This window comes from Rana temporaria, chromosome 5 (genome assembly GCF_905171775.1).
Source record: "Rana temporaria chromosome 5, aRanTem1.1, whole genome shotgun sequence".
In the NCBI taxonomy this organism is placed as follows: Eukaryota; Metazoa; Chordata; class Amphibia; order Anura; family Ranidae; genus Rana; species Rana temporaria.
Genome location: NC_053493.1, coordinates 51,616,365 through 51,644,026, shown reverse-complemented (window position 1 = coordinate 51,644,026; position 27,662 = coordinate 51,616,365). Strand labels below are relative to the sequence as shown.

Here is a 27,662-nt window from a genome sequence, read left to right as displayed (position 1 = left end):
TATATATATTTGTTTTGTCTATTTTAATAATAAATCCTTTTTTATTTATTTCTGGTTTATATTGTTTCATCTGTACCGAGATAGTCCCGCTTCTACTCAACTGTGTGGGTTGTTGTAGGTTCAGCCTCAGCAACTGTTCCCTTCCCCCATGCCCCCCCTTTTTTCGCAATTAACTGGGATGATGGTACATTACTTTTACATACTAATTTTTTTTATATGAGGCTATACTCTCAATTTTGTCTATATTCATTGGGTGGATAACACACCCGTTTCTCTTCCCCCCTGAGTGCCTCTAACTCATTACCCCTTTTACATTACATTTAATTACTTCAATGAATGCTTGGTGACCTAGGTCTGATATTGTATGTAGTGCCGGCTGGATATTTGACATGTCCTGCATGGGACAGGCAAATTACCATCTAACTCATTGTTACGATCATATAATTTTATATATTTGCACCCTGACTAGACTGTAGTTCCCTGCTCAACATGGTGAAACTATATTACATCCCACATTTTTTATGTGGCTTTATCAACTAACATTTATTAGATAAACTCTCCTTATCCCCAAATTGTCTATTATCTACAATTATTATCCATGTATTCCTAATCTTGTTATTTAGATTATTGTTTTAATATTCACCCTCATTGCTTCGGGAATATCAGCCTTGTCTATAGGTGTAATTCATTGGTGATCCTTTCCCATACCATTTTTTAATTCTCTTCATATATACCTCCCAATGCATTCCAACTGAGCTACCCTGTTATCTTAAACAACTATGGGCATTATATAAATATACTTTTGTATCACTTTGTCCCAATTCTGGGACTATTCACAATGTATCACTTCGGCTAGTTTTGTATTTACACTTAAACAACCGTTCCCTCTTTCACCCTTTTTATTCTTATCACCTCCACTTATTCAATCAACACCCACCACAAGACATTATAATTATCTAGTTATTATGATTACATTACTATGGCTCCAACTTAAACACACCCTGGGTTCTGTGCAATAGGAGATACCAGTCTTGGTTGTCCCATGAGGCTTAGCCTCCCCAGTTTCTTAATTTTCACCTTATATATTTTTTTTATCTTCACCACCCAATTGCACTAAATCACATGTTCCTTTTTATTTATCTGCCACCCTCTTGCAGGTTCTTTTTTGCAATGGCAGCTGTCATTATTGATCAATATTCTAGGTCGCCATAAATTAGCAATCATGTTTGTGGGATTTATACCCCCACTTATTATACTTACCCCCTTGTTTTTTACTGTATTATCAATGTTTTTTATTCTTGTTACCATATTACCCCTTGAGTGCATTGTGTGCGGTCCCTGGGTGCCCGTGCTTCCCCACTGCGGCGGACATGTGTTTCCCCTGGAGGGGGTGTGTTTCCCTTCCCCCCCCACCCTCTCTTGCTCCCCCGGCTGGGCGTCTAGCCCGCTGGCCCAGGTGGAGCGCGCTTGCACAGGAGGGCTAATTGCGCACCTGTGCAGTGCGGGGAAACTGACCCGGTGACGTCACGGCGCCGCCAATCGGCGGCGTAGGTGATGTCTCCGGGTTGGGGTAGCTCATTTAAGGGCCGTCTGGCCCCTGGATGAGTCGAGTGGATCTCGCCTCTTGTGGCTCCCGGTCTGGGCAGTGACAGGTCTGGAGTTTAACGGAAACCTTGGGGATCCTTTTGGATGTACGTGCAGTCCCTTGTTTCAATGGTTCTGTCCATGCACTACAGTGCATTGTCTCCGTTTTGGGTACTTCCATGGATGACACAACACTGGTTCTCACCAGTAATTTTGGACTTCATTTTAACACTGCACCACCTTTGATCCCCTCACATTGCCACGCTCCTGAAACCAGCCTGCTGCCTTATTGTACCGAGACTATCCCATCTTCCACTATGGCTTGGCTTTCAAATTCCACGGATGTAACTACCGTGGTAAGCATTACCTTTGGCATAATTCCCAACCAAATTCCCCTTTCTCTTACCTCATCCTCCCCCTCCCATCCCATCCTAGCCCCTTTCCCCCCCCCCCTGTTTTCATTTCCCCCCCCCCATTCCCCTTGGTTGTCCCTTCTTCCCCTTTTTCAATTTCCCCCCCCCCCCCCCCATTATTCATCCTCCCCTTCTTTTTCTCTTCCTTTTTCTCCTTTTTTCCTTCATCCTATCCTTTACCACTCAGTCCTTACCCAATCCTGCCTGTTCCTTACCTATCAACAATCCGCCACCTCCCTCCCTCCTTCCCTACCAAAACAACCAACCTGGTTTATATATTTATATATTCATTATACTGTTATGCCCATATTCAGATTTCCACTACCAATACCCCCATGCCCGCCGTGGGGGGAACCATCCTTCGGGCACCCTGGTTCTGTGCCTTATCAATTCACTCATGTGGTAAGTTTTTATTCCCTTGTACATTACATATTGTACTGCTGAAATGTATTATATATGTTTATTCTACTATATAATTCACAGATTGGTTTCCTGATGAAGCGGTGAACCTCCGCGAAACTAGTCGACCTTGACCAACTGTTGATATATATATATATTTGTTTTGTCTATTTTAATAATAAATCCTTTTTTATTTATTTCTGGTTTATATTGTTTCATCTGTACCGAGATAGTCCCGCTTCTACTCAACTGTGTGGGTTGTTGTAGGTTCAGCCTCAGCAACTGTTCCCTTCCCCCATGCCCCCCCTTTTTTCGCAATTAACTGGGATGATGGTACATTACTTTTACATACTAATTTTTTTTATATGAGGCTATACTCTCAATTTTGTCTATAGAAAAAACCTTCACTCAATAAAACCTGCTGGGTTGCCCCCTTGCCCCACCTTGTAAATGATTTACAGGTTTTTTTTGGGGGGGGGAGAAGGGAAGCAAGTACTATTTATTTTCAGTACTCGCTCCCACTTACTGCAATCTTCGCTTTTTCGAGGATTGTGCACATAGCCCCGCTTCTCTCCCCTCCCGCAGCCTCCTGGGACATGTCATAAGTCCCAGGAGGCTGCAGGACTATTCACGTGTCCTAGGAGGCTGCAGGACCATTCACAAAGTATCGTGCAAGCTCAAGCATGCAGAGTGGGGAGCTGCCTGTAATTCCTCAGGAAGCCACAGCTGGCTCCTGTAAACCAAGATGGTGACACCAGAGACCCATAGCAGTAATAAGAACTGGCTGTGGGAAGACAATGCTGGACCCAAGGCACTGGTAAGTATCTGATTTTTAAAAATCACCAGCTACAGTCTTTATAGCTACTGACTTAAAAAAAAAAAAAATAACACTCGGTCCAGGACCTTCTCCAGAGTTTCTTTGAGGTAGACATCCCGCTGTGCCCCAAGGTATTTTTATTAGGTCTACTGCCCAATATGCCTAAGTTAGCTAAGAATTTAACATGCCATATTCTTACAGCCGCTAGGTGTCTTACTGCCTTCCAGTGGAAGAGTCAAACGCCCCCGACCTCTATTGATCTTTACACAAGGATCAAAGACAAACTATAGAGTCTCTTATCGATTTGGTTGAGTGGCATGCAATATTGAAGTCTTAGCACTTGTGCGATAACCCCCACATGAACGTTTAATGTCTTTTTGTCTATATTAATGGTAAGGTCTCATTCTCCCCAGGATCGTCAAACCCAGCTGTCTATTACTGACCTCTTATTTTTTTCTATTCTATTCCTGTTTTTACTGTTGGCATTTTTGGGCTGTCTTCAAGGACTCTGTGAACTGTCAAGGGCTCTTGTAATAGAGCTGCTAAACTTAGGATATCTCCTACTGGGAATGTTCTTGACTGACATCCTTTCTGAAGCCAGAAGGCTTACTATTTATGTTAAATGGTGTCATTGTCATTTTTTTTTTTTTTTTTTTAACTTTAAATGAGATGCGATTATTTTTTTTCTTTTTTTTTTCTTTAAGTGTATTTTGTGCTTTTGTGCGTGTACTCGAGAGAGGAGCCGGACTTCAGTAGTTGGGAGTAGGCAGGCATCCCCCAGAGGCAATCTGCCACCTTTCTCCATGCCCCGGGTGGCAATGGCGGGTGTGTGAGGGGGTCCTCCCACACAGCCCGCCCTACCTGCTCCGCTTTGAAGCCCAACGGGGCAGAGGGACTCCCTATAAGGGAGTGAGAGGGTTTGCCCGCTCAACCAGCCACGTTAGTCCTTTGCCTCTCTTTTTTAGAGACCGCGTGGTCAAAGTGCGTGTTAACCCAATTTTGAGTGCGTGTAAGTGTGATGGTTTTTGTGGGAGGAGAGTGGGCGTACTAAGCGCAGGCTTACCTTGCATAGCACACCCACCGGGAGCCGGGCTGAGACCACCAAACTCAATTCACATGTCATTGTCATTTATAATGCCATGCAGTTGCAACACTTATTTTTCCTTGTATGTTGATGTTACAGTGAGTCTGACGGGAAGTCTATCAGATGTCCTTGTTTGTATATATATTTTTTGTTTTATTTTCTACCTTTTGATATGTTGTATACTAGAAAAATCTAATAAAAATTGTAAATTAAAAAAAAAAAACCCTTGAAGTTTCACTTTAGGGCCTCATGCACACTGGACTTTAAAATAACGTTTTAAAAACGCCAGTAGCTTTGCAGTGAGTTTTTCAACTTTTTTCAAAGTTTTTTAAAGTTTTTGCAATAGTGGTTTTTAGCGTTTATTACAGTTTTTAGCATTTTTCCGCATTAGCGTTTTTTTGTGTTTTTCTGTTTTTTTAATGGATCAAGAATGTTAGAAAACGCTGATGAGCGACGTTTTTGAGTGTTTATCAACGTTTATCAGCATTAAAGCATTTTTACAGCTGAAAAATGTCTCTCAGAAACCACTCGTTTTTTTGTTTGTTTTTTTACTGCTCAAAAAACGCTGATAACAGCCTATGTGTGCATGGACACATAGGATAACATGATAGAGAGTTTAATGACTGTAGAAAAAAATGTCTACAGACAAAATCAGCTTCTGTAAAAAACGTCAAAAAAGTCCAGTCTGCATGAGGCAGGATAGGCCGCAATTACGCGCCCGCGGGGGCATGCAGCACGGCAATCAGTGGTGTGGTGTGTCAGTCTGACACACCGCATCTCCGATCCTGGTAAAGAGACTGTGACAGAGGCTTTACCACGTGATCAGCTGTGTCCAATCACAGCTGATCACAGTGTAAACCGATAAAGCCTGTGTATCAGCTTTTCCTCTACTTGCGCTGACAGATGCGAATACGATCGGCTGCTCTCCTGACAGGGGGGAGTCTGCACTGATTGATTATCAGTGCAGCCCCGCCGAGGATGCCCACCCAGGACCACCAGGGATGCCCACCCATGACCACCAGATAAGCCCACTAAAGCCCACCAGGGATGGCAATCATTGCCCATTAGGGATGGCACTCTGTGCCCATTAGTGATGCATGCAAGCACCTCTGATCAGTGCTGACTATCAGTGCCATCTATCAGTGCCGCCCATCAGTGCCCACCAGTGCCGCCTATAAATTCCCTCCAGTGCCACCTATGAGTGCCCATCAGTGCCAACTATCAGTGCCCATCAGTGCTGTATATCAGTGCCACCTATGAGTGCCCATCAGTGCCACCTATCAGTGCCCATCAGTGCTGTATATCAGTGCCACCTATGAGTGCCCATCAGTGCCACCTATCAGTGCCCATCAGTGCTGTATATCAGTGCCATCTATCAGTACCCATCAGTGCTGCTTATCAGTGCTGCCTATTAGTGCTGCATATAAGTGCCAACTCTTTAGGGCTGCATATAAGTGCCACCTTATCACTGCCAATCAGTGAAGGAGAAAACTTACTTATTTACAAAGTTTTTTAACAGAAACAAATAAAAAACATATTTTTTTCAAAATGTTATTTTTATCTTTATTTGTAGTACAAAAAAAAAAAACAGAGGTGATCAAATACCACCGAAAGCTCTATTTCTGGGAAAGAATATTGTTTGGGTACAGAGTCGCATGACCGCGCAATTGTCGTTCAAATTGTGAGAGCACTGAAAATTGCTCTGGGCAGGAAGGTGTATAAGTGCCCTGTATTGAAGTGTTTAAGAGCACAAAAACGAGATGTTGGCGGACATAGGAAGTTGTGTGGTGCACTAAGCAAATAAAAAATGACGCTAAGGCCGAGTACTCACGACCAAACATGTTCGCTCGAAATGTCCGACGGGCTGTTTCCGGCGTACAAGGCTGTTTTTTCATTTGGCCCGCTGGCTTGTACACACCAGCGGACGATATTTCCCTGCGGACCTGAACGCGTGCACGTAATCCACGTTTGACGTCACTATAAAGGGAAAGGCCAAAGTCAATGGCAACGCCCTCTGTTCCGCTTTTGCTAGTTACGGCTTTGCTCGTGTTAGTGAAGATTCGGTTAGAGCTGATTCGCGCTTCTCGGTCTCCAGGCTTTAGCAGGTAGTATTTTCTCGTTCAGTGCGTGTGCTTGTGGGTACGTAGTTGGCATTCGGGTACAGGCGTGCAGTTCGTTCTGCTTAGCAGATTCGTACTGTGCGTTCGTATCTGTGTGTCGTGCGTTCTTTGCAGGTACCGCTGGATTTGATTGTGCTTTCTGTTGGAGTGTGTTCTTGACTGACCAGCCGGCCGGTTTGAAGCCATGATGGAGCAGCAGCGTCAATTTTCGCGAGTTGGTGCTGTTTATGGGATGGCTGCTGGATATGTTCATTATTCCAGTACTTTGGCCAGAAACAGGGGGCGGAGGCGTTTCTGGACCAAGAATTGGTTGCGCCAGCGTGACCAGTTCTCTTATATGCCTCTGCTTAGGGAACTCCAGGAGAATAATCCTAATGACTATAGGAATTTTCTCCGCATGACGGACCCCGTATTCAACAGTCTGCTGGAACTTCTGTCCCCCTATATCACGAGGCAGGACACTGTGATGCGCCAAGCCATCACGGCCGAGCAGAGGCTTATTGCCACGTTGCGGTACCTGGCGACTGGGAGGAGCCTGCAGGACCTCAAGTTCTCGACAGGCATCTCTCCGCAGGCGCTTGGGGTCATCATACCGGACACGTGTGCTGCCATCATTAAAGTTATGCACGAGGAGTATATGAAGGTAAGTTTCCTCATTTTAACCTCACAATGTGTCTTTAATAATGTGGCAAACTAACTTTTTATTTTATTTCCCAGATATGCTTTGTGTTTAACTAACATTCCCTTTTCTCACTATGCATGTTGATATCAGCTTTTACATGTTCTTTTTATTTTGGCCTACCTGCATATTTTGATCTTACCCAATATTAACCTGTCCAGCATGCTATCTTCGGGCCAACCCCCACCATGCCACTTTTTTTTTTTTTTTTTGTTTTCTAAAAACAGTTTAAACACCCCCCACCCCCCCTTCAAAGTGTTTTTGTCCCCATCAGAGGGCTGTGGAGTCTCTTATTAATTAAGTGGGCCTATCTATTTGTGCCCCGAAATTCTCCCTTCATAATTTGCAAATGCTATTTTAAAAATGTAAAGTTGCACAAGGATGCTTGTATGATTATGTTTGCAATGTTTATGTTCCAAAGTACTAAATCTCTTTTTTTGTTTGTCCCCACAGCTACCCTCCACACCACAGGAATGGCAGTCTGTGGCTTCCCAATTTGCCGAGCGGTGGGATTTTCCTAACTGCGGTGGAGCAATAGATGGGAAACACGTCCGCATTGTGCCCCCACCCCACTCGGGGTCCTACTATTATAATTACAAGGGTTATCATAGTATCGTGTTGATGGCGGTGGTGTCGGCACAGTATGAGTTTCTATATGTGGACGTGGGGAAGAACGGCCGGATGTCAGATGGGGGAGTGTTCGCACGGACTGATTTCTATGATCGTCTCCAAACTGGTGGTCTGGCATTGCCACCAGATGAAGATAATGTGGAAGGACTTCCGTTTGTGTTCCTAGCGGACGAGGCTTTCGGCCTTGGACCTCACCTAATGCGGCATTTTCCCCAGAGGACCATCACCTCAGAGAGGAGTGTGTTCAATTTTCGGTTGTCCAGGGCTCGGAGGGTAGTCGAGAATGCCTTTGGGATCCTCAGCAACCGGTTCCGCCTGTTCCTGACATCGATACATTTGGCGGAATATAAATTGAACACCATTATATTTGCCTGCTGCATTTTGCACAATTTTCTACGCAGGCACTCCCAGACGTACCTAGCCTCCATGGGCTCTGAGGCAGGACTACCCTCAGAGAACATTCCTGGCCTGGACACTGGTCGCGCTGGCTTGGCCCCCCAATCTGCTCGTGAGGTACGCGACAAATATGTTGAGTACTTCATGGGTCGGGGGGCCATTGCTATGCCAGATCATATTTCTTTCTAATTCGGCCCCCAAAGAAAGGAATATTCTCACAACTAATAAATATTTAGACCATTGGACTTTATACAGTTGTTTGTCATTACTGCTTTTTCTCAATTTTTTGTCTTCCAGGTTATCTCCAAAAATAGTGCACTTCTAGTGCCAGATTTACTTACTCAGATGTATTAACTAACCACATTTGCACATTATTCACTCATCTACTAACTGGGTATTCAGTCTAGAAATAAGAAGCCACTCATTTTTCTGCTTTTGATGTCACATATTTATTTTTTTATTTTAGTCATTTTTTAACAAGAAATGTGTATTTATAGGCAGAAAACATTTCCTGCAAATTTTTGAAACAAAATATTGGCTTTTAATTAATTTTTTTTTTGTCTTTATTGACAGTGATTAGCAATAATACTGATCGAAACACAATGTAAGAATAATTTCACTGAAACTATACGCAAGAATTTTTGGGCTTGTCTCCTATATATCTATCTCTAGAGATATATATATATATATATATATATATATATATATATATATATATATATACACACTTCTAAACATAATTTTTTTAGACTTTGGTTCAAAATTAAAGTTCTTATTTAGTTTGGTTTTCAATAACCCAGACTAATTTATGTAGAAATTTTTTGGGTTATTTTTAATTTTCTAATTTTTTTTTGGGTATTTGTTTCGAAGACATTTATTTACATTTAGAAATGTTTGTGTATTGTTTTTATACAAAACATTTTTTGGCTTTGTATTTGTTTGTGTCTAATTTTTTAAACAAGATTTTAACACAACACAAATTTTTTTATTATTTTTAGAAAAATTAGTTAACTTCTTTCTTTAGGTGAGATTTCTTGTTCGTTTTGTGATCTGAAACTGGAAACATTTACAAACCAAAAAAGATCAACACCAAACAAAAATTTAAAAAAAAAACAGCAGTCAGTCATATGGATGGTGTGCTTTCACACTGGAACACGCCAAAATTTCTAAATGCACACATTCAGTGAAAACTCGCCAAATGTCATTGGTTAAACAGACAAATGGCCACATGTGCTATCTGACATCATGGGTGATCAATGTCTGTGTTTTGTGGGAGCAAACCCTTCTTCCTCTCAACTACTTGAGGATCGAGGAGGGGTTTGTACCCACAAAGCACAGACAATAGATAGTCTGTGATGGCAGATAGAACATATTGGCACACTGTGTGTGCATTTAGAAATTTTGGCGTATTATAAAGTACAAAAATTAAAATGGGTTTTGTGGGCGGGGGATGGGCGGGGGATGGGCTTCTGTGGTTCAGTCTTTGACACGGCCCATCATGTCAATGATATTTTTGTAATTTTGTTCGATGACTAGCATCCTTTGTCGCATGTTGTCCATTTCCGTGCTACACTCTGAAATGACATTTCGCACATTCTGCTCCATGACTAGCATCCTTTCCCGCATAATGTCCATTTCCGTGCTGCACTCCATTACTTGCTGTACAATTATAGAAGCACTTGCACGTGAAAAATGTGATACACCATCTTCATCCCCTAAAAAGAAACAAATTGGCATTCAAAATATGTAAATAATTTCCAGCCTATCTGCATATGTTTGGCCCTATTAATATAGGGGTGACACTGACCTGATGGCCTGATAATTTCCACATCCCCAATTTCTTCATCTTCTATCACTCCTCCTTCTTCCACCACCTCCCCATCATCTTCTATCACTCCTCCTTCTTCCACCACCTCCCCATCATCTTCTATCACTCCTCCTTCTTCCACCACCTCCCCATCATCTTCGACTCCTCCTTCATCCATCAATCCACCTTCTTTCAATTCGCCAAATTGTTCTTCCGCCACTTGCCCTTCATCTGCTATAAATTCTAAGTCCAAAATTACTTCTTCCTCCTCTCTTCCTTCCTCCTTTCTTCCTTCCTCTTCTCCTTCCACATCCTCTTCTCCTTCCACATCCTCTTCTCCTTCCACATCCTCTTCTCCTTCCACATCCTCTTCTCCTTCCACATCCTCCTCTCTTCCTTCCCCAGCCTCCTCCTGCTCAACATGTGGAGGTGTTTGATTTTGCGGGTGTCTGGCCCTCTCTGCCTCCTCCAATTGCTGGCGTCTTCTTTCCCCTATAAGAAATAATAAAAAACAAAAGGTATACTCATCAGCACACAGATATTGGATATCATAAATCGCACACATTGCATAGACGATACATTTATGATGATTTTTGGTTGTTTATTCTTTCAGCAATCCTCCATTTTTGGCGTAGTTCTAGGCCAAGCTCTGATCCTGCCCCTTTTTTGCAAAGAAGTGACACACATGGATGTCCCCCCAAAACATTAATTCTCGTCGACCCTCCAAATAAATATACTTTGATTTTTGAGACACAGGTGCTTTGCATTTCAAGATGTTAAAACATCATCTTTATTTGCATTTTGGAGAATGAATCTTGTTTGCCTGTCACATGCACTCAATTTAATTTCTGTGATTTTGCTATTCAACAATGTTGGAAAACCAAGTTTGGGGCCAGTCAGCCATGTCCAGGTGTGTTGTTCCTGGAGTAACGTCACATTTTTGCAAAACAATGTCATATTACGCGTGTTTACTATTTCACAAAATTTGGTAAGGGTTGTTATTTGACATAAACACAATACAGTATCTACACGTGTTCAAAAGTACAAGCAGGCCAAGGAGGCAGATGTAAAAAAAATACATGTCAACACATTCTTGCAGACATTCCCCCCCCCCTTAAATAATATGGACTTACTTTTACGCAGAATTTTGAGTATCTTCTTCATGTGATGTGGCTCCCTCAATTTTAAATCGGACCAACGCTTCCGTAGTTGCTCCTTTGACCTGGTGACACCAAACATTCTCCTCATTCTCCTTGCCACCTTGTCCATTATGTGTGACTTTCTACGGTTCGGTGTTTTGTAGGGCCCACATTCACCATCATAATCCTTCCTCCTCATGATGTAAACCAACTCCACCATTTCTTCGAACGCCATATTAGTGGCTTTATATCTTTTAGGCCTGGATCGGGACGGTCCTGCCTCTGTCCCTTCACTTGCGCCATGAGAGCTCCGTGCCCGCTCGTGTGACATCGCCATCTTTCCTTCCCACAGAGATTAGGGGCGTGGAAACGAGGAAATGTCCCGTCAGGGGCGGAGATGAGGGCGGGGATTCTTGCATATGCGGAGTGTCGCGAATGCCAACAACGTATTGACGTAGGTTACGCGGAGAATATTCGCGCGATTCCAGAACCTACACAGTTAACGCCATATTTACTTTTTCAATTGATTAGGGGCATGGCAAAGGTGACGAGGGCGGCGTTTCATACATACGCGGAGTGGATAAAAGGCGCTTGACGTGATTACGTAGGTTACGTGTTAAATCAGCGAGCGTAACAAACGAGGATTTTGAGAGAGGCAGGTAAGAAATTTAAACATGGGATCAGCAGCGGGCTCTAAAATGTAGAGCCATGGGATGGGGGTTTGGTCTGTTGGTTGCACAGTTTTATTAAGCTATTATGTCTCTTGGATACCAGAATGTGATTTTCGTACCCAAATGCTTTTGTAGACATCACAAAATAGAGAGGTCAAAAATGCTGTGACTCATTATCAATTATGTAGGGTGTATTCAGATCAGGCCAAGTATTGTTCTGTGTTGGTTGGACAGAGGTCATTAGGAAGTTTCTTTCATGTAATCAATGCTGAGGGGCAGGATATCTACACATGCAATAGTGCCTTGATGAATGCTGTCATTTGTAATAATTGTGTATGGTTGTAGATTTCTATTATTTCCTGCAATGTAACCAAAGGGGCGGCATGTATAAAAAAAATGTTAGCTAAAACCAACCAATGGGGCAGAGCTGGCCAGCATTTTCTAAACAAGAGACACTGTGTTTGTATTTCTAGATAGGTACTACTTTTTAAACAACATATTCTATCAATGTAAATGCTGAGGCTTTTTTTAATTGTGTTTTTGGTTTCTTTTTATTTTTTCAATCTAGAATAAAAAAGAGTAAATCATAATTTCCCAATGGATCTCCTGCAGACCCAAGAGATTATCCAGCACTTGCTGGATAAATTTAGGGAAATGCCCATCCTGTGGGATTCAAAGCAGCCCACCTACCACAATAAGGACGTACGAGCGGCAGCACTTGAACAGCTAGCAGCATACATGAGGACATGGGTGCCAGAATGCAGTGCCAACATGGTGAAGGATAAACTTGCCAACCTCAGGGGCACATATAGGAGAGCGTACAAAGCTCACCAAAAGCAGCTAAGATCTGGAGCAGCAGCAAGACCACCAAAGGAACCCAAGCTGTGGTATTACAGCCAGATGTCATTTTTGCGGGATCAACTGGAAGGCAGGCCATCAATGTCAAGTCTGAATCCCAACCTTTCCTCCACGCTACCTCCCAGCGGGACTTCCCCACATCACCACAGCCCTGCAGAGTCGGATGAAGAGGGCCTGGCTGACAGAGAGGCAGATCTGCGCCTCTACGATGATGAGGTATAGTAGTTTCATAACTATTTATGTAATAATCTTAATTATTGTTTGATTCTTGACTTGATATTGGTTAATAAAATACAAGCTGGGAAGTAAAAATCTAAAATCGTGGGCAAACAAATAGGTGTCAGGGATGACAACTGCAGGGGTCAGAGGGTGAGTCTGTTTTCAAGTTTAAATTCAAGGCAAAAAATAAGATTCGAGCATGAAAATGTGAGTGAGTATATTCCTAAATATATTACAACATGTCCCTTTTTTTTACACAGGAAGAAGAGACCAGCCAGGAGGTGGCAGATCCTCTCCTCACTGTCAGCCAGGACGAAGGGGTCAGTGGCAGCCAGGAGGAGGCCGGGCCCAGTGGCGTTCAGCAGCTCCCCAGGACAAGCACCACCAGCCAGGCTCCTCCCCTTTATATTAGGCCACCAGGCCGTAAGAAGAAATTGGGGGCAGTGGAGGAAGCCAGCCTCAAAATGATTCAGGAGGCGAGTGCCATCATGAGGGCCCCCCTCAACCCCACTGAGGCCTACAGTGCCTCCGTGGCACATGATCTCAATAAAGGCACGGAGGAGCAGAGGCAATTGGCCAAGGGCATCATCAACCAGGCCCTTTGGTGGATGCAGAGGGAGATGCTGACCCCAGACACTGGGCTATGTGACCCGGCCCGGCTTGCTGAACATCATACTCCTGCTGCCACATCATCCCCACCTGCAAGGGCCCAGGGAAGACCCGCTGGAAGGCAGCCTGGAAGGATGGTTGCAAGGAAGAGGAGACGTTGATGCCCTGCCTTCCATTTGATCCCCCACAAATGGCATCTTGTTTGGACTACCACAGCTTGGGTTCCTTTGGTTATGTGCTGCTGCTTCAGATTTTATTTTGTGTGCTTCCTGAGGTTGGCTAGTTTATCCTTCACCATGTTTGAAATGCAAGTTTGCATGTATTTTGCTAGCTGTTCAAGTGCTGCCATTCTGTTTTTGATCCTTTTTATAATTTGCTCAAATAAAAGCCTTTTTGTTGATTTGAAAAACGTGCCTATTGTTTGTAATACTGTGGGTATTATTTTAGGCATCAAACATTACAAACAAATAAAATGTTTAATCTAAAATATTCACTAACTCATGGGGGGGGGGGGGGGGGGGCATTTGGTGTGCCAACATGGTAGACAATTTAAACAACCTTCAAAATAATCCAGTTAAATATACAAACAAAAGCAAAATCAAAACTATTTCCTATTAAAATATTCTAAATGGTGACATAACTATAAACACCTAAATAAAGTGGGAAAGATAACCATTAAACATTAAAAGCAAAAAATTGGAAATGTGGAGGACCACTAAAAATATGATACGTCGGGCCAATAAAAGTTTGCAAAAATCTTACTACATCACAGCTAACAAATGTCACTTTTCAGTATGGAACAACTCAGTTGAAATAACATGAGCTAAATAACTGATTAGTTATAGCAAGAGAAGAATGAATAAAACGACGGCATCAAGCGTTGTTTATTGTGTGGTTTGCTTCAGTGTTCTATTGCTAGAATTAATCTTTCTATTGACGAATGTGCCATATCCCAAACAAACGTGAGTTTTACCTGAACGAGCGCTCCCGTGGCCTCATTTAGTCTGAGCATGCGCGGGGTTTTTGTACGTTGGTTTTGTGTACTCACCACCAAACATGTTTGTTCGGACAGGATTTGAGCGGACGGTTTTAAAACAAGTTTGGAAATAAATGTCTGCTGAAAAACGGCCCGGCGGGCAAATGTACGGTGAAATTCTGTACGCTCGTAACTACACACGACCAAACATGTCTGCTGAAACTGGTCCGCGGGCCAGTTTCAGCAAACATGTTTGGTCGTGAGTATGGGGCCTTAGAATCACTTCCATTAAGCAAGAGAAGTGGTACCATGCAGTGTCCATGCAGACATAATAACTTCTACTATGAATTATAGCCGGCATGCAAAACAGAAGCTATACTACTATAAAATACCACTACATACAGAATAAAAATACCACTACATATAGAATAAGAAGAGACATTAGAGGGCTGGCAGCTGCCAGGATTCTGGTACAAAAAAGTAATGGGGAAAGACCGAAGATTTCAATGTCTGTGTTATAAAAATGAATTCCTTCTCAATGCCTTTAGATACAGAGAGGAGTGTTTTTACTGCTTGTAAATATTTTGGTGAACATGAACGGGGCACAGGTTAATTTTTATTGCATTTTACCTAAATGAATAGGCAAGTAAAAAGAAAACTCCAAAAGCTACACCAAGAGCAGACATTTTAGATACAACCAAAACAACATAAAACCAACACAACATCTATACCTCCTGCTATCAGTGTCCCAGAACCCATTCCAGAATCCCAAGGTATCATTTGTGTAAATGCCAACCTGACTGAAAATGTGTATTTAACACAGGAACTTGGCTGCAATTGATGGGCACAGTGGCTGCATTTGATGGGCACAGTGGCTGCATTTGATAGGCACAGTGGCTGCATTTAATGGGCACAGTGGCTGCATTTGATAGGCACAGTGGCTGCATTTGATGGGCACAGTGGCTGCAATTGATGGCACAGTGGCTGCATTTGATGGTCACAGTGGCTGCATTTGATGACACAGTGGCTGCATCTGATGGCACAGTGGCTGCAATTGATGGGCACAGTGGCTGCATTTTATGGCGCAGTGGCTGCATTTTATGGCGCAGTGGCTGCATTTGATGGCATAGTGGCTGCACTTGATGGCACAGTGGCTGCATTTGATGGCACAGTGGCTTCAATTGATGGCACAGTGGCTGCAATTGATGGCACAGTGGCTGCATTTGATGGCCCAGTGGCTGCATTTGATGGGCACAGTGGCTGCATTTTAAGGCACAGTGGCTGCAATTGATGGCACAGTGGCTGCAATTGATGGCACAGTGGCTGCACTTGATGGCACAGTGGCTGCAATTGATGGCACAGTGGCTGCATTTGATAGGCACAGTGGCTGCAATTGATGGCACAGTGGCTGAATTTTATGGCACAGTGGCTGCAATTGATGGCTCAGTGGCTGCATTTGATGGCCCAGTGGCTGCATTTGATGGGCACAGTGTCTGTACTTGCTGGGCACAGTGGCTGCAATTGATGGCACAGTGAGGCTACAATTGATGTTTTTCTGTATTTTTCAGAATTTGTCAGCTTGTTTGTGCCCCCCCCCCCAAAAAAAAAAGTTTTGAGCACAAGCCGCCACTGGGCTACACCTCACACATTCTTATCATCTTCACCCAACCACAAATACAGTGCCTAGGACGTTATACAGCTCATTGAATTCATTCTTTCACACAACTACTTCACTTTCAATAATGTCATCTATCTTCAGTGTATGAGTACCTCTATGGGAAGTAAAATGGCACCCCAATATGCAAACTTATTTATGACTGACGTGGAAAACAAATTCCTTAATAGCATGCAACAAAAGCCATACAGATACTATCACTATATCGGTGATGTTTTCATCATATGGACAGAAGGTAAATAAGATCTAAAACAATTTTACTCATTGATCAACACTTTTGACCTATCAATAAAACTAAAAATGGATTATTCAAACATACATTTCAACTTCATAGACACTACAGTTCTTCAATACAAAAAAAAAACCTTGATGTGATAGGATACTCATGCACTGCTAGGTGCAGGGCTGGACTGGGACCGCTACAACCGTGTAACTGAGACACCGTATGTGACGTCACCAACTCCTCCCGACACGTTGCATCACCGATCACGTGACTTCTTTAAGGGTTATTCAATACATCAGGGATGACAAGCTTCACACTGCTATTCACAGGAAACCCAATGACAGATGCAACTATCTCCACACTCCAGTTTTCACCCCCAACATACCAAACGGGTAATCATACACAGCCAGGCCATCAGATATCACTGAATATGCTCAGACCCAGAAGACAGAGGACAACATCTCAGAACACTAGCAGGCTCCTTCCAAAAGAAAGGTTACAAGGACAAAACCATCAACACCGGCATAAACATGGCCTTGAAAACCCAAAGAGAAAATACAAAATACAAAGAAAATACAAAGAGAAAAAAACAAATAACTGTGTACCTCTAGTAACCACATACAATCCTGCACTAGAAGGGATAAGGAAGATAATCAAATATTTACAACCCATCATAACAGAGGATAAAACTCTGAAAGAATATCCCAACAATCCCCAATACTGGCTTTCAGACAATCACCCAACTACAGACATAAAATAATAAATAGGAAACTTCATTCTGATTATAAAGTCACAAATAATGGAAGCAAACACTGCATAAAAAAACGCTGCAAACTGTGCAACCAAATCATTCCATCTAAAAGTCACACAAAAGGGACCTTCAATAAAACAGGTTAATATAACTGTTTCTCCAGTAATAATGTGTACCTCATCCAATGCAAAAATTGTAGCAAAGGATCTTACGTTGGCAAAACGAGACAGAAGTTGTGACAAGGATGAATTTGCATAGACACACCACCAAGGAACATAAAGAAGATGAGTTCTGCACACCTGTGGGACACCATTTTTCACAACCGGACCACCCTATGGAAGACCTTAGTTCTTAAAGGAAATTTAGACTATTCAGAAAAGGAGAATTATTGAACTAAGAATGATAGTTCTATTTCACACAAAATATAATGGCCTAAATTTAAAAGTTGGGGTCCTTACTCATTATCCAACAGTTTTATGACACCCCTCTGTGACTGTCATTATGCACTTTCCTCTTATCACCCAATATATTATTATCAAAGATTTACATCTCTGAACATATTTAGGGAGTCCCCAGAGATGACACAAAGCTATAAACATGATACAAACCAATGTAGTGGATTATGATTCCTACAATATGCCCTTGACTTACAAGTTGAGCTACATGCAGTTTGATTGGTAACTACATAGGGCTTAATGTTGAAAAATGTATGCACTTGGTGGCTAAAACCATGCATCATCATATATCCTAGGGGGAGGTACATCTAGGGGAGTCAATGATGAGCAAGAATCTGGGTGTTCTGATAGATTATAACCTTAAAGCGGAGTTCCACCCAAAAGTGGAACTTCCGCTCATCTTTTTCCTCCCCCCTCTGGTGCAACAATTGCCACCTTTCAGGGGGGGAGGGGCGACAGGATACCTGTCTTTGATCCCACTTAGGGATCCTTGCCGTGGAGCTGTGACATCACCGCGGGGCTCCCTACTCCTCCCCTGGCCGCCGGGCCAATAGGAGAGAGGAGCGGGGCAGTAGGGTTCCCGGCGTGAAGCCAAAAGGCTACACTGCCGGGTTCCCGTACCTGCAATGGCGGCGGAGCACCCAACAGCTGATTTAAACATCAGCTGTGGGTCCCGACATTGCTGGACTTCAGGTAAGTGTCCTATTATTAAAAGCCAGCAGCTGCAGTACGCTTTTAATGTTTTTTTTTTGGTGGAAAACACCGCTTTAATAACAGCATGTAATGCCAAATTGTAGCTTCTACAACGAACAAGATGCTTTTTTGTGTAAAAATGATAAAGAGTGTGAGATATAATCAACAGTACAATGCATTAATAAGACCTTATTTCAAATATTCAGTTCAGTTTTGGGAACCATTTTACAAAATAATTTTGTTGTGAAACTGGAGACAGTACCTAGAAGAGCAACTAAAGTAAAGTGGTTCTAAAGGTTTTTTTATTTTTCCTTTAAAATAATAAACACATCATATGTAATTGCTTAATCGTTTTGCACAGAGCAGCCCGGATCCACCTCTTCTCGGGTCCCCCGCTGGGCCCTTCTGCTTCTGGCCCCTCCCCCTTGCTGAGTACCCCCAGAGCAAGCTCTGTGTGTCTATGGGACACACAGAGCGTGGCTCATTCCTGCCCTTGCACCTTCCTCACTGTCTGTGATTGACAGCAGTGTCTAAGCCAATGAGGAGGGAGGGACCTGGGAGTGCCGCTGCTCTTGTGCACATCGCTGGTTAGAGATTGGGGTTGGGCAAGTAGGGGGGCTGCGGGAAGAGCTGCACACTGAAGGTTTTTTACCTTCATGCATAGAAAATACCTTCACCCTTTACAACCACTTTAACCACCCAGCGACCACTCTATAGCAGCTGTGCGCGGGATCACGTACATATGCATGATCCTGCACTTTTGCCTGCAGGGGGCGCTGGCGGGCCACTTCTGCTCTGAAAAATTGCAGGTGTTGGGCACTTGATGTTCTCCGGAACACACCAATTACCAGTAAACTACACAGAAAGGGAATCTGCCTGTAAACAAGGCAGATCCCGGTTCTGGCGGAGGGGGGGGGGGGTGGATGGATTCTGTGTTCCTGCAAAGCAGAGACTAGAATCTATGTCTTCCCCTAGGAAAAGCAGCACACATAGTAAACACAAACACTGGCTAGGCACACATTTACCCGTCATCGCCCCAGATGTTTAACCCCCTTCTTAGCCAGTGTCATTAGTACAGTGACAGTGCATATTTTTAGCACTGATCACTGTATTAGTGTCACTGGTTCCCGCAAACTGTCAAAGTCTCAGTTAGTGTCCAATTGTCGTCCGCAATATTGCAGTCCCGCTATAGGTCGCTGATCGACGCCATTACTAATATAAAAAAATTAAATAATTCCATAAATATTTCTCATCGTTTCTAGACGCTATAATGTCTGCCAGTCACATTTATACAGTAATCAGTGCATTTTTATAGCACGGATCGATGTATAAATGTGAATGGTCCCAAAATAGTGTCAAAAGTGTCCGATATGTCCGCCGCAATATCACAGTCACGATAGAAATCGCAGATCGCCGCCATTACTAGTAAAAAAAATGCTATAAATCTATCCCCTATTTTGTAGACGCTATGACTTTTGCGCAAACTAATCAATATACGATTTTTTTTTACCATAAATATGTAAAAGAATATATATCGCCTAAACTGAGGAAAAAAAAAATTGGGATATTTATTATAGCAAAAAGTAAAAAATATTGTGTTTTCTTCAGACTTGTCACTCTTCTTGTGTTTATAGCGCAAGAAATAAAAAACGCAGAGGTGATCAAACACTGCCAAAAGAAAGCTCTATTTGTGGGGAAAAAAATGAAAAATCATTTTGTTACAGTGTTGCATGACCTCGCAATTGTCATTCAAAGTGTGAATGCGCTGAAAGCTAAAAAATGGCTTGGGCAGGAAGGGGGTGAAAGTGCCCTGTATTGAGATGGTTAATCGCCAAACGCGGCTAAACGCAGTAACTTGCATTTAGCAGCGTTTTGTTCACAGAAGTTTTTTTATTTTAACCAAATTTTTTTTTTCAAACGCTTCTAGACGCAAATGCGGTTAAACACGGCATTTAAACACGGCTAAAAGGCAGTTTTTAGATGCCGGTTTCTAGTTGTCAAGAGGTTGAACAACATCCCATGTACATGAAGCCTAAAGCAGCGCTCGTTTTAGCGGCACTTTACCGTCGTTTTAGCGGGCGTCTCAGACGCTAGCAGGGCACTTTTAACCTCCACTGGCGGCCGAAGAAAGAGTTAAAACCGCCTCTGTTGCCACTTACGAAACGCTTTTCAAGCGCCTCATTCCAATGGGGTACACCGCTCTCAAACTGCCCCAAAGATGCTGCTTGCAGGACTTTTTTTCCTGTCCCGCTAGCGCACGGCCCCAGCGTGAAAGTACTTTTTTAAAGTGAGCTTTGAAACTGTCGAACCAACTTCCACAAGAGCTCATTCTAAAGAATGTAACTTTAAACGGTATGCCAGCAGCTGATTTGTTCCACAGAAAGTGAAAGGTTTTCCAAGATGCCAAGGCCATGTCTCGGTGGTTGGTGCTCATGCACTGCAATCACTTGTTATCTATGCAGATTGCCACATAATTGCACCATACTCTTTGAAGCATTCCCCAATTTTGAAACTATACCCAGTTCAATTTAGAAACCAAGCAAGATCTCATAGACAATGTTTTATACACAACGTCTATGTTATATATACCATGCATGAACAAATGGCCCTTTAGCTTAAAATAGAATTTTCAGGAAGAAGCGAACAGTCTTGTGTTTTGTATAAACAGAGCAGCTTCCGCCTGTTCGCAATGCTGAAACCCTCATGCTAATGATAAGATATCACTCTGGGAATGGTTCATAATGAGCCATTTAAATTCACAGTTTTTAATTGCCTCCAGTGTGTTCGCTAACTGGAAGTCAAATCGCACAGAGGAGATTCTTTCCGGATTAAACGGGGCTGGAAATTTGCCATCATCCATTATTGGGATGGCATTAATGTTGATTGTCAACTCCTTTTATTTAGAACAACAATGGGCCATTTATAATCTGCTTTTGTGTAGGAAGTGGCTGGTTATTGCCATATAGGTGACAAGTCCAAGATTTCGGCAACAGACGTTCTGAAATCCTGATATCTTCTTTTTTTTCCATTCTGCCCATTGTGTATAATTATTCATTTGTCGTCAACGTTTAGAAGCATTCTTTATTGACACACAGGAACTGAGCTGAAGTTTGATGTCATTAAAGTGTATTATGTGCTTCTTAGGATTTGGGTAAACTAGGGTTGCTGTCAAAGATTTTGAATTTTAAAGCAGGGATGTTCAAATCCATGCAAACAAAGCAAATCCTGAGAAAAGGCTGAATTTGACCTATTTTGCCTTTAACCACTTGCCGGCCGCCTTCCGCAGATATACTGCGGCAAGGCGACACAGCTGCGCAAGCCGATGTACCTGTACGTCGGTCAATGCATGAGATAGTGTGGGTGCGTGCGGCCAGTGGCGCACGCCCGCTGCACACCAGAGAAGCACGCGCGTAGGTTGATGTCTACCGGCCACCCGCAATCACGGTACAGAGATATCACGGTATGTAAACAAGGCGGATCCCCGTTCTGACAGGGGACAATACTGAGATTGACTGTTCCTAATAATCACGAAGAGCCATCTCTGTGTTTTCCCAGTGAGCCCATCCCCCACACAGTTAGAGCACACCCAGGGAACACAGTTAACCCCTTGATCGCTTCCTAGTATTAACCCCTTCCCTGCCAGTGTCATTTCTTCATTGATTAGTGCATTTTTTTTAGCACCGATGACTGTATTGGTGTCACTGGTCCACAAAAAGTGTCACTTAGGGTCAGATTTGTCTGCCGCAATGTCACAGTCCTGCTAAAAATTGCAGATTGCCGCCATTAGCAGTAAAAACAGTATAAAAAATCCCTAAATCTATCCCCTATATTGTAGACGCTATAACTTTTGTGCAAACCAATCAATATACGCTTATTTATTTATTTTTAACCAAAAACATGTAGCAGAATACATACTGGTCTAAACTGATGAAGAAATTTTAATTTTTTTTTTTAAATTGGGATGTGTATTATAGCAGAAAGTAAAAAAGTTTTATTTTATTTTTCAAAATTGTCGCCATTTTTTTTGTTTATAGCGCAAAAAATAAAAAACGCAGAGGTAATCAAATACCACCAAAAGAAAGCTCTATTTGTGAGAAAAAAATTCCAAAAATGTCATTTGGGTACAACATCGCACGACCATGCAATTGTCAGTTAAATCGAATAACAAAAGGTAGGAATCTGCAACAAAGTTTGTTAAAATCCCTGCAATGCACATAGATCACCCAGAGGGGAATGTTTTTTTTCAACAAAAGTGGAGTTTTACTCAAAGGAATGCGCAAACTGTTGGAGCTATATAAATCCTGTATAATAATAATAGTAATAATAATAATAATAATTATTCATTAGGACATGTTGCGACCAGAGAAAAGAAACAAAAAAAAGGTCAAAATCAATTAAAGCACTACATGGCACCATTGAGGTGAACGATAATCTACTGACCTGTGGTTGAGGTGTGTTTCATATGTAGGTAAAATGCAGGAAAACAAAATTTATGTACACAAGTTATTTATTTATGTACACAGCTATTGCACTTGACCTTCATCTTTACAATGTGAACTGACTAAAGCTAGGCCATAACCATAGATAGGAATTCTCTAATTCAGCCCTGCAGGGGATCAGCATTGTGGATGAATAAATCTTCATGGCTGGCTATTGTAATCTGACAGCTGGCACCTTCAGCTGTCAGAATACCCCAAAACAGTGCCTGCACCTGATTGGTTTCAGGCACTGTTTGTCCGAGAATTTTCCACACAGTTCTGTTAAATTTTTTCCGGTTAGTGCCAATAGGGCCACCCATGGAACAAATGTTGATCTGTGAATGGCTTTTTAGCCAAGATTCCATGATAAGTACAGCCTTTTTAAAAAAGTTCCAGGAAAATCTGTCTGCATCTGCCTAAAAACTTGCCCTACCAAAGGTGTACAATCAGGAAGCGTATCCATAAGCTAGGATTCAGGATTTAGTGCTGAATTTGGACGGCATGGAGCCTGAAGGCTGAGGAACAGCTTAGGGTAATATTGCTGCAAAAGCAGTCACTTCAAGGTACCTGCAAGTACCTTTATTATTTATCAAATATAGATTCCATTCAGAGTACATCAGTCCAGTGAGAGAGGCACAGGGGACCTGGGCAGCTTTGTTACTTTTTTTTTCTAAATAAATGTATTTTACTGCTTCGACTTGCTTACCAGGGCTTACATTTAATTTCCTGGGTCCCATCAGGTCAACAGAGGGGCCCAGGGGGTGGGAGCAGAGTAGGGACTTTTGTTTTCATTTTTGTGGCGTAGGTGAATAAAGTCAGTGCCGCTGTTCCACTGCACCAGAAAGGCTTAAGGGGCCCCATGATTTTTAATAGCGGCTTTGAGAGGAGCTATTTTCAACCAGGATTCTGTGGAAGCCTAGGGTTTTTCCAGTATTGGCTAGGGGCCTCTTGAGCTGTGACCAACTGACCTCCTATCTGATGGTGCTTGCATAGTTCCAGGTCCATTACTGCAAGGGTGTCATTCTGGCCACTCCTATAAGGGCGGCATTTTATGTAGGGGACATTTTTTCAATGACCCCAAATGGACTAATTTTATAATGTGTTCCCTAAGATCTGAATATTTTTCAAAGGTTCCTCTGGGGTAAAAAGGCAGAGAAAGGCTGCAGTAGAGCTTCATCTCATTCATTAAGCAAAGCCTTTCAAAGGGGTCAGCTTATTTGTCTTAGGCCGCGTACACACGGTCGATCCATCCGATGAGAATTGTCCGACGGACCGTTTTCATCAGTTCACCGCTGAAGCAGACTGATGGTCTGATGTGCGTACACGCCATCAGTTCAAAAACCGATCGGGTCAGAACGCGGTGACGTAAAACACACGACGTGCTGAAAAAAACGAAGTTCAATGCTTCCAAGCATGCGTCGACTTGATTCTGAGCATGCGCGGGTTTTGAACCATTGCTTTTGTGTACTAACCATCGGTTTTGACCGATGGTCAGCCGTCCATCGGTTCGATTTTAAAGCAAGTTCTAAAACTTTGGTCTGAAGGACAAAAGTCCGATGGGCCGTACACACGGTCGATTTGGACCGATGAAACTGGACTTCGGTCCGTTTTCATCGGTTTGGACCAGTCGTGTGTACGCGACTAGGGATGAGCTCCGCGTTCGATTCGAACGTATGTTCGAATCGAACATCGGTCGTTCGATCGTTCGTCGAAAATCGAACAAAACGGGTCGTTCGCGCCAAATTCGAATGACACTAAACGTCCCATAATTCACTGGGGCGTTGAGCGCTGATGATTGGCCAAGCATGCTGTATGTCCCGCATGCTTGCCCAATCACAGCGCTCAAAAAACGAAGAGCCATAATTGGCCAAAGCCAGGGTGGCTTTGGCCAATTATGGCTCAGGGGGATTAGTACACGCCCCCCACTATAAAAGGCAGCCTGCACGGCTGCCTAGTGTAGTGTGTTGGCGGTTCTAGAGAAGATCAGTCAGTCAGACAGAGAGAGATAGAGAGATAGAGACACAGTGTCTTAACTAGATAGATAGATAGATAGAAAGATAGATAGAGTAGGAAGTGTAGTCAGTATAGTTAAAAGTACAGTTTGTAGAGAATATATTCACATCCTTAGGCGTTGTCAATATATTTATAAACTGTACAGCTCAGCTAGTTTATCTATCAGGCAGGAGATTGTTCTACATGCAGCGCTCTAACGTGTTGTATTGCCTGCATTAGGGATTTACTTTAAATATAATTATTCTGTGTTATTTAACGTGTGCTAGTTAATTGCACACACAGACGCATTACCTGTTACTGCACGTGTGCAATTTATTTGCACAGAAGCGCAGTCGCTGTTAATGCAACTGGGCTATTGAATTGCACAGAAACGCAGTCGCTATTACTGCGTGCGTGCTGTTAAATCGCATTTGACCGCAGTCGCTATTACTGCGTGCGTGCTGTTTAATAGCAACTAAAGGCAGTTGGTGTCACTGCGTGCGTGCTGTTAAATCGCATTTGACCGCAGTCGCTATTACTGCGTGCGTGCTGTTTAATAGCAACTAAAGGCAGTTGGTGTCACTGCGTGCGTGCTGTTAAATCGCATTTGACCGCAGTCGCTATTACTGCGTGCGTGCTGTTTAATAGCAACTAAAGGCAGTTGGTGTCACTGCGTGCGTGCTGTTAAATCGCATTTGACCGCAGTCGCTATTACTGCGTGCGTGCTGTTTAATAGCAACTAAAGGCAGTTGGTGTCACTGCGTGCGTGCTGTTAAATCGCATTTGACCGCAGTCGCTATTACTGTGTGCGTGCTGTTTAATAGCAACTAAAGGCAGTTGGTGTCACTGCGGCTATTTTGTTACTTTACACTTGAACCAAGTCGCTCTTACTGTGTGATTGCTGTTTAATACCATCTGAACGCAGTCGGTGTGACAGCGACTATTTTGTTACTTTACACTTGAACCAAGTCGCTCTTACTGTGTGGTTGCTGTTTAATACCATCTGAACGCAGTTGGTGTGACAGCGACTATTTTGTTACTTTACACTTGAGCCAAGTCGCTCTTACTGTGTGGTTGCTGTTTAATACCATCTGAACGCAGTCGGTGTGACAGCGACTATTTTGTTACTTTACACTTGAGCCAAGTCGCTCTTACTGTGTGGTTGCTGTTTAATACCATCTGAACGCAGTTGGTGTGACAGCGACTATTTTGTTACTTCACACTTGAGCCAAGTCGCTCTTACTGTGTGGTTGCTGTTTAATACCATCTGAAAGCAGTTGGTGTGACAGCGACTATTTTGTTACTTTACACTTGAACCAAGTCGCTCTTACTGTGTGATTGCTGTTTAATACCATCTGAACGCAGTCGGTGTGACAGCGACTATTTTGTTACTTTACACTTGAGCCAAGTCGCTCTTACTGTGTGGTTGCTGTTTAATACCATCTGAACGCAGTTGGTGTGACAGCGACTATTTTGTTACTTTACACTTGAGCCAAGTCGCTCTTACTGTGTGGTTGCTGTTTAATACCATCTGAACGCAGTCGGTGTGACAGCGACTATTTTGTTACTTTACACTTGAGCCAAGTCGCTCTTACTGTGTGGTTGCTGTTTAATACCATCTGAACGCAGTCGGTGTGACAGCGACTATTTTGTTACTTTACACTTGAGCCAAGTCGCTCTTACTGTGTGGTTGCTGTTTAATACCATCTGAACGCAGTTGGTGTGACAGCGACTATTTTGTTACTTCACACTTGAGCCAAGTCGCTCTTACTGTGTGGTTGCTGTTTAATACCATCTGAAAGCAGTTGGTGTGACAGCGACTATTTTGTTACTTTACACTTGAGCCAAGTCGCTCTTACTGTGTGGTTGCTGTTTAATACCATCTGAACGCAGTTGGTGTGACAGCGACTATTTTGTTACATAACACCTGAACGCATAACTATGGCTGGAAGGACAAAGAGAGGCAGAGAGTCACGAGGGCAAGCAGGCTCTGCATCTAGAGGTAACGCTGGTGATGGATGTGGTGCATCCTCTTCAGCACGTGGCCGTGGCCGCTCATCCTTCTTTTCGGGAGCTGGCTGTGTTGAGCCTCAACATGCTGAGAAATTAGTTGAGTGGATGACCAAGCCGTCCTCATCCTCCTCATCCTCTCTCACACAGACTGATTATAGTTTGTCTGGCAAAGCAGCTGCCAAGGCGTCCTCTACCCTCTGCACAATGGGATCACACAATCCTTCCCTAGTCCCACCGTGTCCTCCTGAGGAGTCCCCCGAACTGTTTCAACACAGTGTTGGGTACATGCTAGCTGAAGATGCACAGCGTTTTGAAGACTCCGATGACGGAACACTGATAGAGGAAGGCATTGATGTGAGCCCAGGGAGAGGGGGTGGCCGAGAGGGACAACAATCTGGGAGTGATGTTCCCCCAGCTGGAGCATACTGCCAGGTTGTCGCCAGTGATGATGAGGAGGGAGGGGATGATGAGGTCATTGACTCTACCTGGGTGCCTGGTAGGAGAGAGGAGGAGGAGGAAGAGGACGAGGCACAGGCACATCTTCAAAGAGGCAGGAAGCCCTCCAGGGGTCAGCTTAAGGGCAGTACACCAACTGCATTACGTGGCACTGCTGTGTCTCAACGGTACAGCAAAAGTTCTTTGGTGTGGGCCTTTTTTGAAACCTGTCCATCAGATGCTACCTTTGCTGTTTGCAACATATGTCTCAAGCGTATCTCGCGTGGCCAAAACATCACCCGCTTGGGCACCACATGCTTGTCCAGACATATGTCGACCTGCCATGCAGCTCGTTGGCAGGCATACCAGAAAGACCCACACCAAAGACCAAAGCGGTCCTCCCCTTGCCCTTCTGTGACCTCAAACCCCACTAGACCCCTAGTCCTCTCTGCAGCCTGCACCGAAGGTGTAGAAATAGGTGTGTCACAACGTAGTAGTGGTAGTACATCCGGCCAATCTACTGATATTACCAGACAAATTTCCCTG

At 43.3% G+C, this 27,662-nt stretch overlaps 1 protein-coding gene across 1 annotated transcript in view; it reads right to left on the bottom strand.

The window, feature by feature from the left end:
• Positions 1–27,662, bottom strand: part of GAD2 (glutamate decarboxylase 2) — a 153,986-nt gene that overhangs the window by 81,324 nt on the left and 45,000 nt on the right. The window lies entirely within an intron of this gene.